Below are 14,641 nucleotides of genomic sequence, written 5' to 3'. Positions count from 1 at the left end.
TTACATAGACTCTCAAGAAAGAAAAGAAGAGGGGTTGGCCCTCTTTTCCCTTGAGGTGTGGTGTCTATACTCTGCATGATCTCAACCATACAGAAAAGGAAGCCACAAAGATTCAATCCTTAACTCTGGCGACTATCCCAAATAGGCCATTTGATCCAAAGAAAGTTGCCTATAATGCACTAGAACATGCCAAATTGACAAAATTTGAGCATAAAGAAGATACGTTTGACGACCTGTTCGTTTCAGCCGAATCAATAGGTCAGGCTAGAGAATTCGCTAGAATGAAATATAATGATGAAGGGTTGACTGAGTTTAATAAACTTAGAGAACAGAGGTTGCAAACTCTGCCTCTAGATTTACTAGCAACAACCCTGGCGACATCATCAAGCGAGCCTGGTCCGCAACAGTCAAAGGAACCTCCAGTTGTAACAAAGGATCATAAGAAGGAACAGGAGGAAAGGCAGAGAAAAGAAAAAGAGGAAAGGTAGAAGAGAGCACAGGAGGAGAAACAGAGGAAAGAGAAAGAGGAACAACAAATGAAAGAGCAGGAGGAAAGACAAAAGAAAGAACAAGAGAAGCAACAGGAGAAAGAGCAGGAAGAAGTGCGGAAGGAGTCCCAAGCTGAAAAGCAAAAGCAAACCACCATTGATGTCAATATAGATACTCGTATTGACCCCAAATTGCTCCAGGAATGGAAGCAATTTGACTCAATCATCAGTGGGTTGGAATGTTCCAAGGATACAGACACTTCCAAGACAAACGATACACAGGACATCACTTCACCTCAGGTTCTAAGTGGAACCAGCGGCCCACCCATTTCTAAGGATGTTGAGTTAATACCAAAAGACCCCTCTGACCAAATCATTCTCCAGGTAGAAGATATTCCTCCCCTGGATGTTTTCTACAGCCCGAGGCATAAAGCAGTGGTAAAACGACAAAGGAAAAGAAGGAAGATTGATCAACCTTCCCTTTTCCCAGAGCAAACTGTTACGGGCAGCGTGGTTTGGAAGGAGGAATTCGACCCCTCCGATGACCTGACAAAACTGTCACAGTATGTGGGAGCCTATTCGGCAGCGACAATCGATAAGGCATCGGAGGTAAGTCTTCTATTGAAAACCAAGGACCAAGAAATTTTCGCATTACAGGCAGAATTGGCTGAGACAAAGCAGAAGGCAGAGCAGCAATTGTCGACACAACAGCAAGTGAACAGTCAATTAACTCAGCAATTGCAGGCAGAAAAGCAAAGGATCGACCAAAGCGCGATCCAGAAACAGAAGGAATTATCAGAGGCATTGGCACAATTAAGGGCATCAAACGAGCAAATGATGAAAACAAAGGATGAGCAAATCGCTCAATTGTCATCGCAGCTCGAAATAATAAAGGGCGCTCCACAAGTGGCTGAATTCAGAGCAGAAGCATTACAAATAAACACTACATTAATATCTCAAATTAGGCTTCTGTGTCAACAAATCGCTCAGGCAGAACCACTCTGTGAATTAACGACATCCATAAATCAGCAGGTAGAGAAGGCCAGAAATGAATTGGATCAAGCTGAAGAGATCATAACTGCATTTCTTGACTGGCAAGATTCTGAACAAGGAAGAGTAGTAAATTTGCCCAGAATCTTAGAAACACATAAAGATATACTTTTCACAGAATGGCAGTCTCAGATGATGAAAGCAGAGAGGGCAGCTTCAACATGTAAATCAACTTCCAGCAATCTGGTTGAACTAGTCAACAACACTCTCTACTTATCAAATATGATTTCCCAATGTACACCAGGAAAGTTGACAACAACAAACACATTGGAGCAATCATGCTATCCTGATTTAGAGGAAAAGGGGAGATTAATCGCGGGGATTAACAGTTTAACTATGGAAGCATATTGGCTCTTCCTGGTAAAGCCGCATACACAGAGAGCCGCCCTTAAGTGCCTAACAGATGCGATCGGGTATATAATTCCCGATATTCAGGATGCCACCTATGCCGCCCAGCTCAGTTCGCGCCTCAACAAACCCCCTGAAGTAGAGCCAACGCTTGCGATAAGTCAGCTCAGATTTAAAGGCAAGCAGCCTACTTGATGAATCATGCCGCCGATTTCCAGATCGCTGAGGAAAATAGGATCAAGATTTATTGATACCGATTTAGTAGGATTTCAGTTTAATAGATATTTAGATTAATTTAGTATTTATAGACCCTTTCATTGTTTTGGAAAGGGTCGTAAAGTTTTGTACCAGACTTAAAGACTGAAGTTTGCACTATTGTGCTTCAGTCAATATTCTTTTATGAAACTGGACAAGTTGTTCTTAATTCAACAAGGAGGCTTTTTATGCAATTGTGCACTATTGTCTTTGTTGAGAATGATTCTGCGTTGAAGAAAGAATTACAAGTAGCGATTGATATCGGGAGTGTCAAAGCAGCTCATATGGTATTTCTATCTATGTCTGAATTCATTCCTGTTATGTGAATTGTTATTTGATTATCCTTGCTATTGTTGATTATATGCATGCGCTTTAACAACAATTCTACATTCTTTCCACTATTGGATGTTTTATGATATGCTTTCCTTTTAATCATGTATATGTCAATAATATAAATGATGAGTGTGGTAATATCGTTTTAATCACTTTGCTTAACTATTTAGGCACAGTAATCTTGAATGAATTAATATCTATGTCTGTTAGATGGAGTCATCTATATGCCTGTCTTTAGACACAGACCATCAAACGCTACACTTTAAAGCTCAATAGATTCCCGGGATAGTTCATAGTTTTTGTATTCTTGTCAATAGTTTAGTTATTCGCTCACCGCTAGCTTAGTTTATAAATCATCCATTCATCCCGTTTATCCACTTTTGGGAAACTGGTCCCATTATCCCCAGTCAGAGCCACTATTCCAAACGGAAAAGGAGCTGTACTAAGGTCCGGACCGGGTGGTTATCCCCGATGTTGTTGCAGCGATTTTCGAGGCATTAACATTTTTGGCGCTAGAAGGAGGGCCGACCGTGAATGGAAAACAAACCCAAATCTGCAAGCCATTCTAAGAGTAATTCTCCCTCCGAATCCCCTCGAACTTCTCATTTGCATGCTGGTTCTCTAGTATCCAAACAAGAAAAAGAGGAATCAACTACCACTGCTCAAACCCATCATACTCTAGAACAATTAAGTCTTGAATCACCTGAAGTTCAGTCTCTTATTCACAAACTTCAGAGCTTCTCGATTTCACCACAGAAATCTGAGGTATCACAAAGCAGTGCGACTTCGCAGTTCAATTTATCTCATCCTCTCACCAGACTTCAGAGCGAAAAGCTCGGTATTGAATCCACTAAGTTCCCTTTACCCAAAAGCAAAATGGCGAAGAAAAATACTGAAGGATCTGACAGTGAAGAGCTTTCATCCATATCCTCCATTGCATCTTCCCCTCTGCAAAGTCAACCATCCACTCCCCCATTACATATTGTTGTTCACCAGGGATTAGAAGCTTCAACATCCCAACCTGCTCACTCCTCAGCAATATTTCCTTCCCATACATCTGGAATCCCAACAGTAGTATCAACCACTGTTGCTATTACAATGGCAGATCCATGGACCAGACCTGGTGTGTTACACTAAAAAATATCACCATGACTATTTACAGTTAGTATGGCTCTATCAACAGTCATGCTATCCTCCTGGGCAAGTCTTATGCCTCTGCTCTCCATGTCAAACTTCAAGAAAGAGAGAAAGTCTTTGTAAATGTGTTTATCTCTGGGTACGCAGGTTCTCCTCTCAACCTTACCTGCGGATACGCACCTAATGTTCACAAAAGCTGCATACTTGTACGCTCTGTATGTAAAGGGGCAGGTGCGTACCCCTGTAAAGGTCAAAATGCGCAAGTTTCATCTTTAAAAAGTTACTTGTGGTCATTTCTAGAGCATTCTAGAAGGTTGTTCGACGTGTATTGAGCGCCTCCAGATGGTTCATGTACCCCTACCAAAGAGGAACTTATCCCATCAATAAGGGAGCTATCCCATCCAAAGAGGGGGTTATCCCATTGATGGTAGACCTGAATGACTTCCTCTAGAGCACTATAAATATAGGCATTGGGCCAGAAGGAGGGGAGGTTGGAAGCTAAACATTTCTAAGGGTAGATGCTGCTGGAATTAGGACTCCCATTTAGAAGCTTGTGAGGAGAGATTGCCATCTTTACTTGTTCTATCTGGAAGTGGGTGAGCTTTGTCAAAGTAAAGGAGAACTCTTGATGGACCCTGGGAGGGACTTGCACAACACCAAGGCTCAGGTTGTAATTGTTCCTTTTGTTTCCTATTAATGCAAATGAGTCCATTCTTCTCAATAACTTGTTATTTATGAGTTGTTTCATGGACTCCTTGGTCTATGTGTTAAATATGTTTTATTTTATGAGATTATCAAGTGCTATTTAATCGTTTGATTGTTAGTGAATGCAAGTTTCGAAGTGAAGGAGGAGCTCATCTGGATCAGCGAGGCTGGACTGCTACAACAGCGTTGGACTACAGGTAGAATCTAAACACTTGATTTCTCGCATAGTAAATGCATGTTTAGAGAAGGATTGCTCTTGTTTGTCTTGTTTGTCACTAGAGAGTCTTAGGCTCCTAGGGAGGTTGGTTGTGTCCACACTATCGACTCTTTCCGCCTGACAAATTGGCGACTCCACTGGGGACTCCATTGATGTGAAAGTCTTTTCCTTTGTATGCAGCTTTGATTTGAGAAAAGTCATTTATTTTCTGATTTTTGGCTCTGTGACTTTGCATTTGGGTGGGTTAGCTTAGGGTTAGATTGAATCTAGTTTTTCTTGGCTTTTTCAGTGGTACGCACCCTCTGAGTATTGCACAGTGCGTACTTGTACGCACTGTTTCTGTGTGCACAGAGCGGGCCCGCACCTGGCTTAACTGGTTGCCTGCGTACCCTGCTAAAAATTAAGAAATTTCCATTTTTTGCATTTTTCCTCTTAGATTTTGTTTTTTCTTAGTTTTTACTGCCCAGTTCCATTAGTCTCTTGTCAAAGATCTTCACCTGAACTTGTTTCGATAGCATTGAGTGTTTTAGTGGTTTTCATAAGCAGTTTAAGCCATAGAGTTTGATTTTTGAGTAGGTCCTGCAGTGACTTTGGCGGTAGAAGTTGTCAAGCCTTAGATCTCTCTGGTTTTGTCAGCCTTCTTAGAAGTCGGACCTGTCATGAAGCCTACCTGTGAGAACAACTTACCTTTGAGTGGTCTCTTTGGCAAATTTCGAAGTGCTTGTTGATTGAGTATTGAATTCCATTTTACAAAAAGAACAAAAAGATTTGAGTTTTGTTTTGACTGGTCTTTTGATTCTGCATTAGCTGGTCCTTGGCTTGATTGTGGTCAAGTAAAACAACCTAGATTCATCTTTGTAGGCTTTTGCCTCGTTAGGTTTGCTTAGAGTAAATTTCTTTTTGATTTGCTTGTGAGTCAAGTTTTCATAGATTTTATAACTTTTGAGATTGATTTTCATTAAAATAGATTTATATGCTTTATTAGATAAGAGAAAATACAAAAACATCTCCTTTGAAAAGTTTTGTTTCAAGTAGCTTTGAGGGGTTTTGAAAGAAAAAGAGTTTTTCGTGCACGTAAGGAGTGGTCATGTTTGTATGCTTGGAAAGATAAAGAGAATTGTTTCTTTGATTGTCTTTACTAAGAAAGTTGTTTTCTATGAAATTTGCATTTCCCAACTCTCTTAGTTAGGAATTTCATTGAAAGAGAAAAGTAGCGTAAATCATCTTAGGTGCATCTTTGTAGTGGTTTGAGTCGAGTCTACACACCATTGGTTTCATTTCCGCTACCTTTTGTCTTTAAGAAAAACCATAAAATTAACGCTTAAAGTAAAATCAACGTAGTAACTTTTATTTACTAGGGCTCTGAAACACCAATTTAGATCAGGCTAGTGTCTTGGAGTAGGAGAGTAATTAACTCTCCAAGACAACAAAACCAAACAAGTAGCTTATCTTGTGATAGAATAAATCCAATTGTCTCATTTGTACTCTGGGAAAGCTCCTCTTAAAGGAGAAGCACGAGCTCGTGTCCGAACCAGTGAGGGGATCAAACCTCCCTCGTTGGGAACGACGCCAGACACGCACGTATTACAAACGGTAAACCTCGGATTAACCATTGTCAAGGAGCCAGGGGTCACTTGTCGGTAAACCTTGGATTATTGTCAAGGAACCGGCAAGGGGATTGAGCTTGATACTCTGCCCTTGCGTGCTGTCGGAGTGTAGACTGTTCCCCCAGGTGCATTTGTTGCGGTTGGTAACCTTAGTGACCATTATCTTTAGGATTCTACCGAGGTGACGGTGGAGGGAAGATCCCACTGTACCTGGAGCAGACATCGGCTAGACTCACTTGGATTTTCCGGGGGGTTCACTTCACTCGAGATGGTTAAAGTGGAGGAACTTGTGCCGGTCTATTTATTAAGTAGGTTGCCGGGGTAACTGTTCCACCCGCCACTTCTGTACTGAATCCGGCGATGTTGGGTTTCAACTCCAACTAGCGTTTTCGGTCTGGAAGGCTACTGTTTGTGCTTGGTTTGACGCCCTAGATTCTTTAGGCGTGTGCTTCAAATTTGTTTGGTTCTTTAGAGACTTTAGGTGGTTTGATTTGAGATTTTACTTTGTTTTCGTGTGTAGTAGTTAAAAGTTTTTAGCTGTGGCAGAATTACCGAGACAGTCCCGTAGACTTCGGGGCCAGTCTCCTGAAGTTGTTTCTGTGGCCGAATTGTTGAGGAGATCCCGTAGACTTCGGGGTGAACCTCCTCGAGACGACCCCAGTAATCTAGAAGGTTTGAAGGTCCTTGTAACTCCTCCTAGTGGCAGTAGAGTAGGTTCACCTGAAGAAGGAGAATCTTCCTTGGTAGTCCATCCAGATTACCAAAGTCTAGAGACAGGTTATAATCCTGAAGCTGTTACAGTTTCTGAGCTTGCTGGTAGTTTTTCGTCTACTAGTGATATAGGCGAAGAACCTGAAATATCTGAACCTGTTACTCTGACTTCTAGTGTTCCAGATTCACCAAGAGTAGAACGAATTATCACCGAAAATCTTCCTACTGGTCTGATTGCTATCGAAGAACTTGCTCCAGAGGAAGAAATAGGCGTCTCTAACCTTGAAGATCAACTTACTATTGAGCTCAGGGAGCGTGAATCTATCTTTTACAGTCCTCCTAGAAGTACTACTTGGTACCTTTCGTTAACCAATTATTTAGACAACTCAGGGGTAGGTTTTTCTACACCTCGTACTCCTTTTCCGCCTGGAGGTATATATACTCCTGTAAATATGTCTGATCAGTCGTCCGTGTTTACTCAAACTCCTGAATCTTTCTTACACGGCGGTCCTTCTGTTCCCACCGGGTATCAATCACTTTCTGGTACCTTTGCGGGGGCATCTCCTCAACCCGTTGATCATGGGTTATTAGCTGGAAACAATGGTAATATATCGTTGGGTGTAGGAGACATTTACATGATGTCAGGTTCAGTTCCTGTTTCCCAACCTCAAGGTGGCCAATTACCGCCTGGGGGGCAGCCCTAGTTAACGCCTGGGGGGCAACCTCAAGGTACACAAATCGTGTCTGGGGGGCAACCTCAAGGTCAGTATGTACCTATGGTGAAATACATGCCTCAAGGTCAACCCCAGCCTCAATATGTACCCCAGGGTCAACCTCAGTATCAATATTTACCTCAAGGGTATCAACCCCAAGGGTATCAACCTCAAGGGTATCAACCTCAAGGTCAAGGTCAACCCCAGTACGGTCCGGTTAATCCTAGTTTTCCAGGAGGATATAATATCCCTAATGCGACTCCTGTTCCTAGTTATCCTGGATATCCTCCTCCTGGGACTGGTCTTGTGACCCAGAGTTTTAGAGATCCTAACCGGCAGTTACCGTTTATCGCAACTTTGGATTTACCAGACTTGACGCGCCTAACGAATGATCCAATTCAATATCTTCCGTTCTGGCCGCCAATGCCAAATAAGTTGCCCAGTGATATACCCAAGTTCGAAGGTAAGTCTGGAGAGGATCCGTCCAATCACGTGATGACTTACCACCTCTGGTGTGCTTCAAATTCTATCTCGGATGATTCGATCCGCTTACGTCTTTTCCAGCGTACACTCATTGGTCTCACGGCCAAGTGGTACATTGAGTTACCACAGGCCTCTTTTTACAATTTCAGCCAGTTAGCTACCTCGTTCTTAACTCACTTTCAGTTGCCGGTCAGATACGATAACGGCACGGAGTTATTAACTTCACTAAAACAATCGACGTCCACGTATATTTCTGATCACATTCATGAGTGGAGACGTCGAAGAAGGCTAGTGAAAGTTTTTATTCCGGACCAAATCTTAGCTGAATGGTTTGTTAAATCATTATTACCGAAGATTACTGAAGATGTAGCTAAGGCCGGAGTAGTTACTGAGGAGCAAGTCATTGCTCAGGCGCAGTACCTTGACTTAGTTTATACTCAGTCAGGTACGTTACACGAGAAGATTCCAGATCTTCCAAAATCGAATCAAATCGCTGCTGCTCCTTCGGGATCTCATGCCGCTGATGGTATGATTGGCATCGTGAACACAAAGAGCAAGAAGAAATCTTCCAAGACTTCTACTACTCCTATAATCACTTTGCCCGATTCCCCGACATGAGAGTCTTCTCCTGAACATTCCACCGATATTCACGCTGTAGAGTCATCTACGGCCAAATCAAAAAACGGTGGAAAGAAGAAAGGAAAGAAGAAGGCTAAAGCAGACAAGGCTCCGAAGGAGAAAACGGAAAAGTCGGAAACCAATGACGAAAAGCGCAAACCTCGATATCCTTGTCTTAGTTGTGAAGAGGATCATTTTACAAGAGATTGCCCTCATCGGGTCGAGGTTGTGAAAATAGTCAAAGGTTCTCCCACTCCTGCTGTTTTAAAAGATCCATTTCCAAAGCAGGAAAGTAAGATGATAGGTTCTTCCTCGACTGCCAGTGAAGAACCCATTTTGATGATGTCTCATGTGAGGATTGCGACTCGATCGCAAGATTATGGTAGTAAGAATCCTGTTGATGGTAAGGAAGCAAAATCTTCTCATTCTAACCCATCGACCTCAGATCCTGGTTCCGATCCACTACAGATCGAAAAACCTAACCCGGACTTAGTAATCAAACCACCCGCCAAGGGTGTACTTCGAAGGTCTACTTTCAATCCACATGCGAGAGCAGCCCAGAATTACAATATTGTTGAGGACTTAGCTGTTTCACCCTCAGCAATGTCGGCTTTAGAAGTGCTGCAATCATGCCCAGCACAACGAAAATTACTTTTGTCGGCTATCGGAGCTCTTGATGTTCAGGACCCGAACCTGATAATCTTCGATCTAGAAAATAGTACACCGCGTCTCCCCCATCAAATGGCTTTCCAAATTCCAGTGATAGTCAAAAACAAGCCTATTCATCGGACTGTGATTGATGAGGGAGCTTCTACGTGTATTATGTCGATTCAATGTTGGAGATCGCTTGGTTCTCCTTCGTTGAACCAATCCCCGACCATCCTTAAGGCCTTTGATGGCCGTGGGTTCCATCCGTTTGGTATTCTACAAGAATTGCCTATAGGGGTAGAAGGTAAAACTGTTAGTCTGGATGTGGAGGTGGTTGATGACCCTCTAGACTAGAACCTTCTTTTGGGTCGAAGTTGGTCATATGCTATGACAACAGTCATTTCATCGGTCTTCAGAGTAATAAAGTTTCCATATAACGGTAAGATCGTGACCATTGATCAGCTGACATACTTTTCATCCGACCAAGCCTCTTCAGAGAGTATCCAGCATGTCGGTAAGACGAAAATCCCTTATAGGGACGTTGGTGTAGGTTTAGTTAAAGATTCTGGTTTACTGGGAACTTTTCCTTTCCCTCCAATCAACGCAGACCCTTCATTTGCATCAATTCATATGATTACATCAGACAACATTATTTATGACGATCCTTGGATTGTCCCATCTGAATCTGAGATAGACTCATTCGGTGATGCTATGCCTTTGAGTCCATATGAAATTGCTTATGAAGCTGTCATGTCTTTTACCGACTCGCGTTCAACCCAAATCGACCAAATGAATGTGGTCAGTGAAGAATCACTTTTCACATCAACCTTAGAATGGATAGCGTTTCTCGAAGTCATGTCATCTGACGAGCAACTTCGCGAAATCCTAAGTGTAGACGATCTACCATGGGAAGATCTTCATCACAGATCTTCGTTTTTACCTAAGGATGATGTTTTTGAAAATGATTTTTCATCTATCTTTACCGCTGAATACGTCAAAGACGCTCAGAATCCAACGAAACATTCTGATTCAGAGTTGAATTTAGGGAATATTTCTCTCACTATTCCCATTGATATTTCAGTGAAGCCCGGAATTGAGGAAAACATTCATATAGGTGCCTCATGTACAGAAGATGAAATCCAAAATTACAAGGCCCTATTCCAAGAATTTCGCGATGTGTTTGCCTGGTCTTACGAGGAAATGCCGGGAATCGATCCTGCCATTGTTGTTCATGAAATAAAGACCTACCCAGACGCTAAACCCGTCCGGCAACGGTTGCGTCAGATTCACCCTCGGAAAGTGGCTGCAATTAAAGCAGAAGTCGAAAAGCTGTTGAAAGCAGGTTTCATTTATCCAATCCCGTTAACGGATTGGGTATCAAATATTGTTCCGGTCAATAAGAAACAAGGAACAATAAGAATCTGTATCGATTATAGGGATATAAATCGAGCTTGTCCAAAAGACAACTATCCTACGCCTTATATCGATCAAATTATTGATGATTGTGCCAGAAGTGAAATGTTTTCCTTCATGGATGGTTTTTCGGGCTATAATCAAATCAATATTCTACCTGCCGACCAACCAAAAACGGCATTCATTTGTCCATGGGGGACATTTTCTTATTGCAAATTACCTTTTGGACTTAAGAATTCCGGGGCCACTTTTCAACGGGCGATGTCTTACGCATTTCATGACATCAAGCACATTGTGCAACTGTACCTCGATGATTTGCCTGCTCATTCTTTACATCGAGCTGATCACCTTGTCCACTTACGAGCAATCTTTATGAGGTGTCGGCATTATCGAATTCGGTTGAATCCCCACAAGTGTGTGTTCTGTATAGAAACGGGTCGATTGTTGGGATTTGTTGTTTCAAAAGCCGGCATTCGCGTCGATCCCTCGAAGGTCGAAGCTATCATCAAATTGCCTCCTCCTTCGAGTTTGCGCCAACTCCAAAGTTTGCAAGGGAAAGCGAACTTTTTACGCCGATTCATTCCAAATTACGCCGAGGTCACTAAAGGTTTTACACGGTTGTTGAAACAGAACGCTCAATTCTTTTGGGACGAGATTGCCCAACAATCTTTTGATGCACTTAAACACGCGTTGACCCATGCACCGTTGTTGCATCCTCCCAACTACAACCAGGACTACTTCTTATACCTCGCAGCTTCGCATTCCACCATTGGAATGGTGTTAGTTCAAGAAGATGAATTCGGAGCAGAACATGTGATATATTATCTTAGTAGGACATTAAACCCCACTGAGCTAAAATATTCGCATGTGGAGAAATTGGCCCTGGCAGCCGTTCAAGCTGTCCAGCGTTTTTGTCACTACATTCTTCTCCGTAAAACTACAGTCATTTCGGATTGCAACCCTATGATTTATATTTTGACAAAACAACTGCTAGGGGGCAAGTACTCTAAATGGATCGTTATCCTGCAAGAGTTCGACTTGGAGTTTAAGAAGTCCAAGTCTAAGAAATCCTTAGTTTTTGCGGAATTGATGTGTGATTTCCCGCGTGCTGACACAGAAACTGTGGCAGAGGAGTCCATTGCGGACGAATCTTTGTTTCTTATCAGTACTTTAGATCCGTGGTACGGGGATATAATCATCTATCTCCAAACCCAAACCTTTCGGCCTGAAGCTTCAAAGTCGGAACGTCGAAAAATTCGGTTTCAATCCCAGCAATACAAGATTATTGGAGATACACTTTATCGCCGGGGGGCAGACTTAGTTTTTCGACGTTGTTTAACTCACGAAGAGGCTGAGAGGGTTTTGAATGATTGTCACTCTGGAGCATGTGGCGGTCATATGTCTGGGTATGCCACAGCTCAGAAGGTGTTGCGCGCTGGCTATTTCTGGCCGTCCATGTTTAAAGATTGTATCATTGCGGTCCGGAAGTGCCACAACTGTCAAGTGTTTGATCGCAAGATGCGCGCACCACCTGCTCCTCTCCATCCTATAATTGTTGTTGGTCCTTTCGCCAAATGGGGTATCGATTTTATTACTTGTAACCCTCACTCGGCCGGGGGGCATGCGTATATCATCCTCGCGGTTGATTATTTTACTAAATGGGCCGAGGCGATGCCTACATTCGACGCAAGCGGCAAAACAGCTGCAGTTTTCGTATTCAATCATATTATAACTAGGTTTGGTGTCCCACAAGCAATCATTACTGACCATGGGAGCCATTTTCGAAACATCATGATGACTGAGCTTACAAGCCAGCTTGGTTTGCGCCACGATAGCTCTACTCCTTATTATCCGCAAGCCAACGGTTTGGTTGAGTCTATCAACAAAGTTCTGGTTATCATGATCCGACGAACCATTGGTATTCATCGGTCGAATTGGCACAACATGTTATTTTCAGCGCTATGGGCATACCGAACCTCAGTGAAAACTTCAACAGGGTTCACTCCTTTCCAGCTAGTTTATGGCTTGGAAGTTGTGTTACCCATTGAATGCGAAATCCCATCACTTCAAATGGCTGTCGAATTACTCCCAGCTACTTCCGAAGAGGAGAAACGTTTATTATACTTAGCTCAGTTAGATGAGACTCGACGTGACGCTGCATTGGCAATCGAGACTCACGCGAAGCGAATGAAAGCTCAGTATGATAGAAATGTGACCCCTCGAAGTTTTTCGGAGGGAGACCTAGTGCAATTATATGATCAAGCTAACGATAAGCTAGGTGCTGGAAAATTCGTTCCTATGTGGCATGGACCCTACATTGTAAAGCGAAAGCTAGCAAAAGGGGCCTATGAGCTGGTAGATTTTGATGGGGACTCTTTGGGTAAACCCAGAAATGGACTTTACCTAAAGAGGTATTATGCTTAAATGGTGGGTATGGAGAATTTTAGTTAGGTTAGGTTTTCTTTCTAGCTAGTATGTTTGTTAGTTTAGTTAGTGTGCTTAGCTTAGAAAGTGTGTTTTTAGTCGTTATTCTGGCTTATCTTGGTTTTACTCTTGATATTGCAGATGTCGACGCCTCTCCAAACATACATTGGATTTGCTGATGGTGCTTTTCGTAGTACACGGAATATCTCTTCCGCAGCTTGGGTTATCTATTCGCCCTCTGACGAGTTAGTTTCTATGCATGGGGTAAGCCTCGGTCAAACGACGAACAACATTGCAGAATACAGTGCAGTGGTTGAATTATTATCTGAATCTATTTCATTTGGAATTCGACGTTTGATAGTGAGGTTAGATTCTGAACTTGTTGTATTACAGCTTAATAGAGTATATGCCATTAGAAATCCTGTGTTATTAAGGTTGTTTTTGAGAGTGATTCTCTTGGAACGTGAATTTGATTACATTGAATATCAGCATATTCCAAGGTCTTTAAATACATTAGCAGATGCAATTGCTTCTCGAATGTTGGACAGACATTTACGATAATCATGCAAGTAAATTTAAAAACATTTCATCACATATGTTAAACAAAATAAGCCGGTAATAATGATATATATATATATAGATAGGAGTGTGTCAAAAAATATACATCGTCTTCGATCATAGGTTGAAAAACACCTTATGATCGGCAAAAATGATAAGTACAAAAAACCAAAAATGTCATATATGTCTACAAAAGTGACTAGCCAATCACTGGTGGTGCTCTCTATACGAGACCACTACCCGTGCTACCCTACACAAGAACCTCCTAAAAGGTCCTGGGACTGCGACCACATAGCGCTGAAGTCGAATGGGAATGTCATCTATGGTGGTCTCTGGTATATCTGCCGTCAGACGCTCTAGATCCTGTTCCAGCTCGGCTAAGGTCTCTGCGGCTGCATCCTGTGGGGCTGGTGCTGGTACAGCTAGTACTCTCCTCTCAAAAGCCCGGAGGTTGGCTGGACGCCGTGGACCTACATTTGCATTTTGAAAATTTGTGCTGTCAGTTTTGAGGCGATATATAAAAACAAAAAAAAATATATAATTTGAAAACTTGTGAAAAATGAAATACCTCTGTCGTCCCATTGTTCTCCCTGTGGAAGAACCATGTCTGGATCATTCCGAAAATCCATTCCGGCATAAGGAAAGTCCTGAATAGCAAAGACCTGGCTCTCTAGCCAGTGAAAGTAACCATCAGGAAATCGAACAACTGCTGCGCCCTCATCAGGATGCCGGGCCATTACCGCAACCCATCTCGTCAACTTAGGCTCCCGAGGTGCCCCAACTGGAACTGTAAGATGCTGGGGGACCAGCATTGGAACTCTCTCTAGGGCAAAGCTAACAACTATAAGCCCATATCCAAAGGTCTTCAGTTGTCCTCTCTTTGCCCTGGTTAGTTGGCCCTTCAAATTAGACAACACAGCATTGCACCAGTTG

This window comes from Pinus tabuliformis, chromosome 5_1 (assembly GCF_031772625.1).
Source record: "Pinus tabuliformis cultivar Carrire ecotype Pingquan chromosome 5_1, CPIR1, whole genome shotgun sequence".
Taxonomy (NCBI): Eukaryota; Viridiplantae; Streptophyta; class Pinopsida; order Pinales; family Pinaceae; genus Pinus; species Pinus tabuliformis.
Note: the sequence above shows the minus strand (reverse complement) of the source record.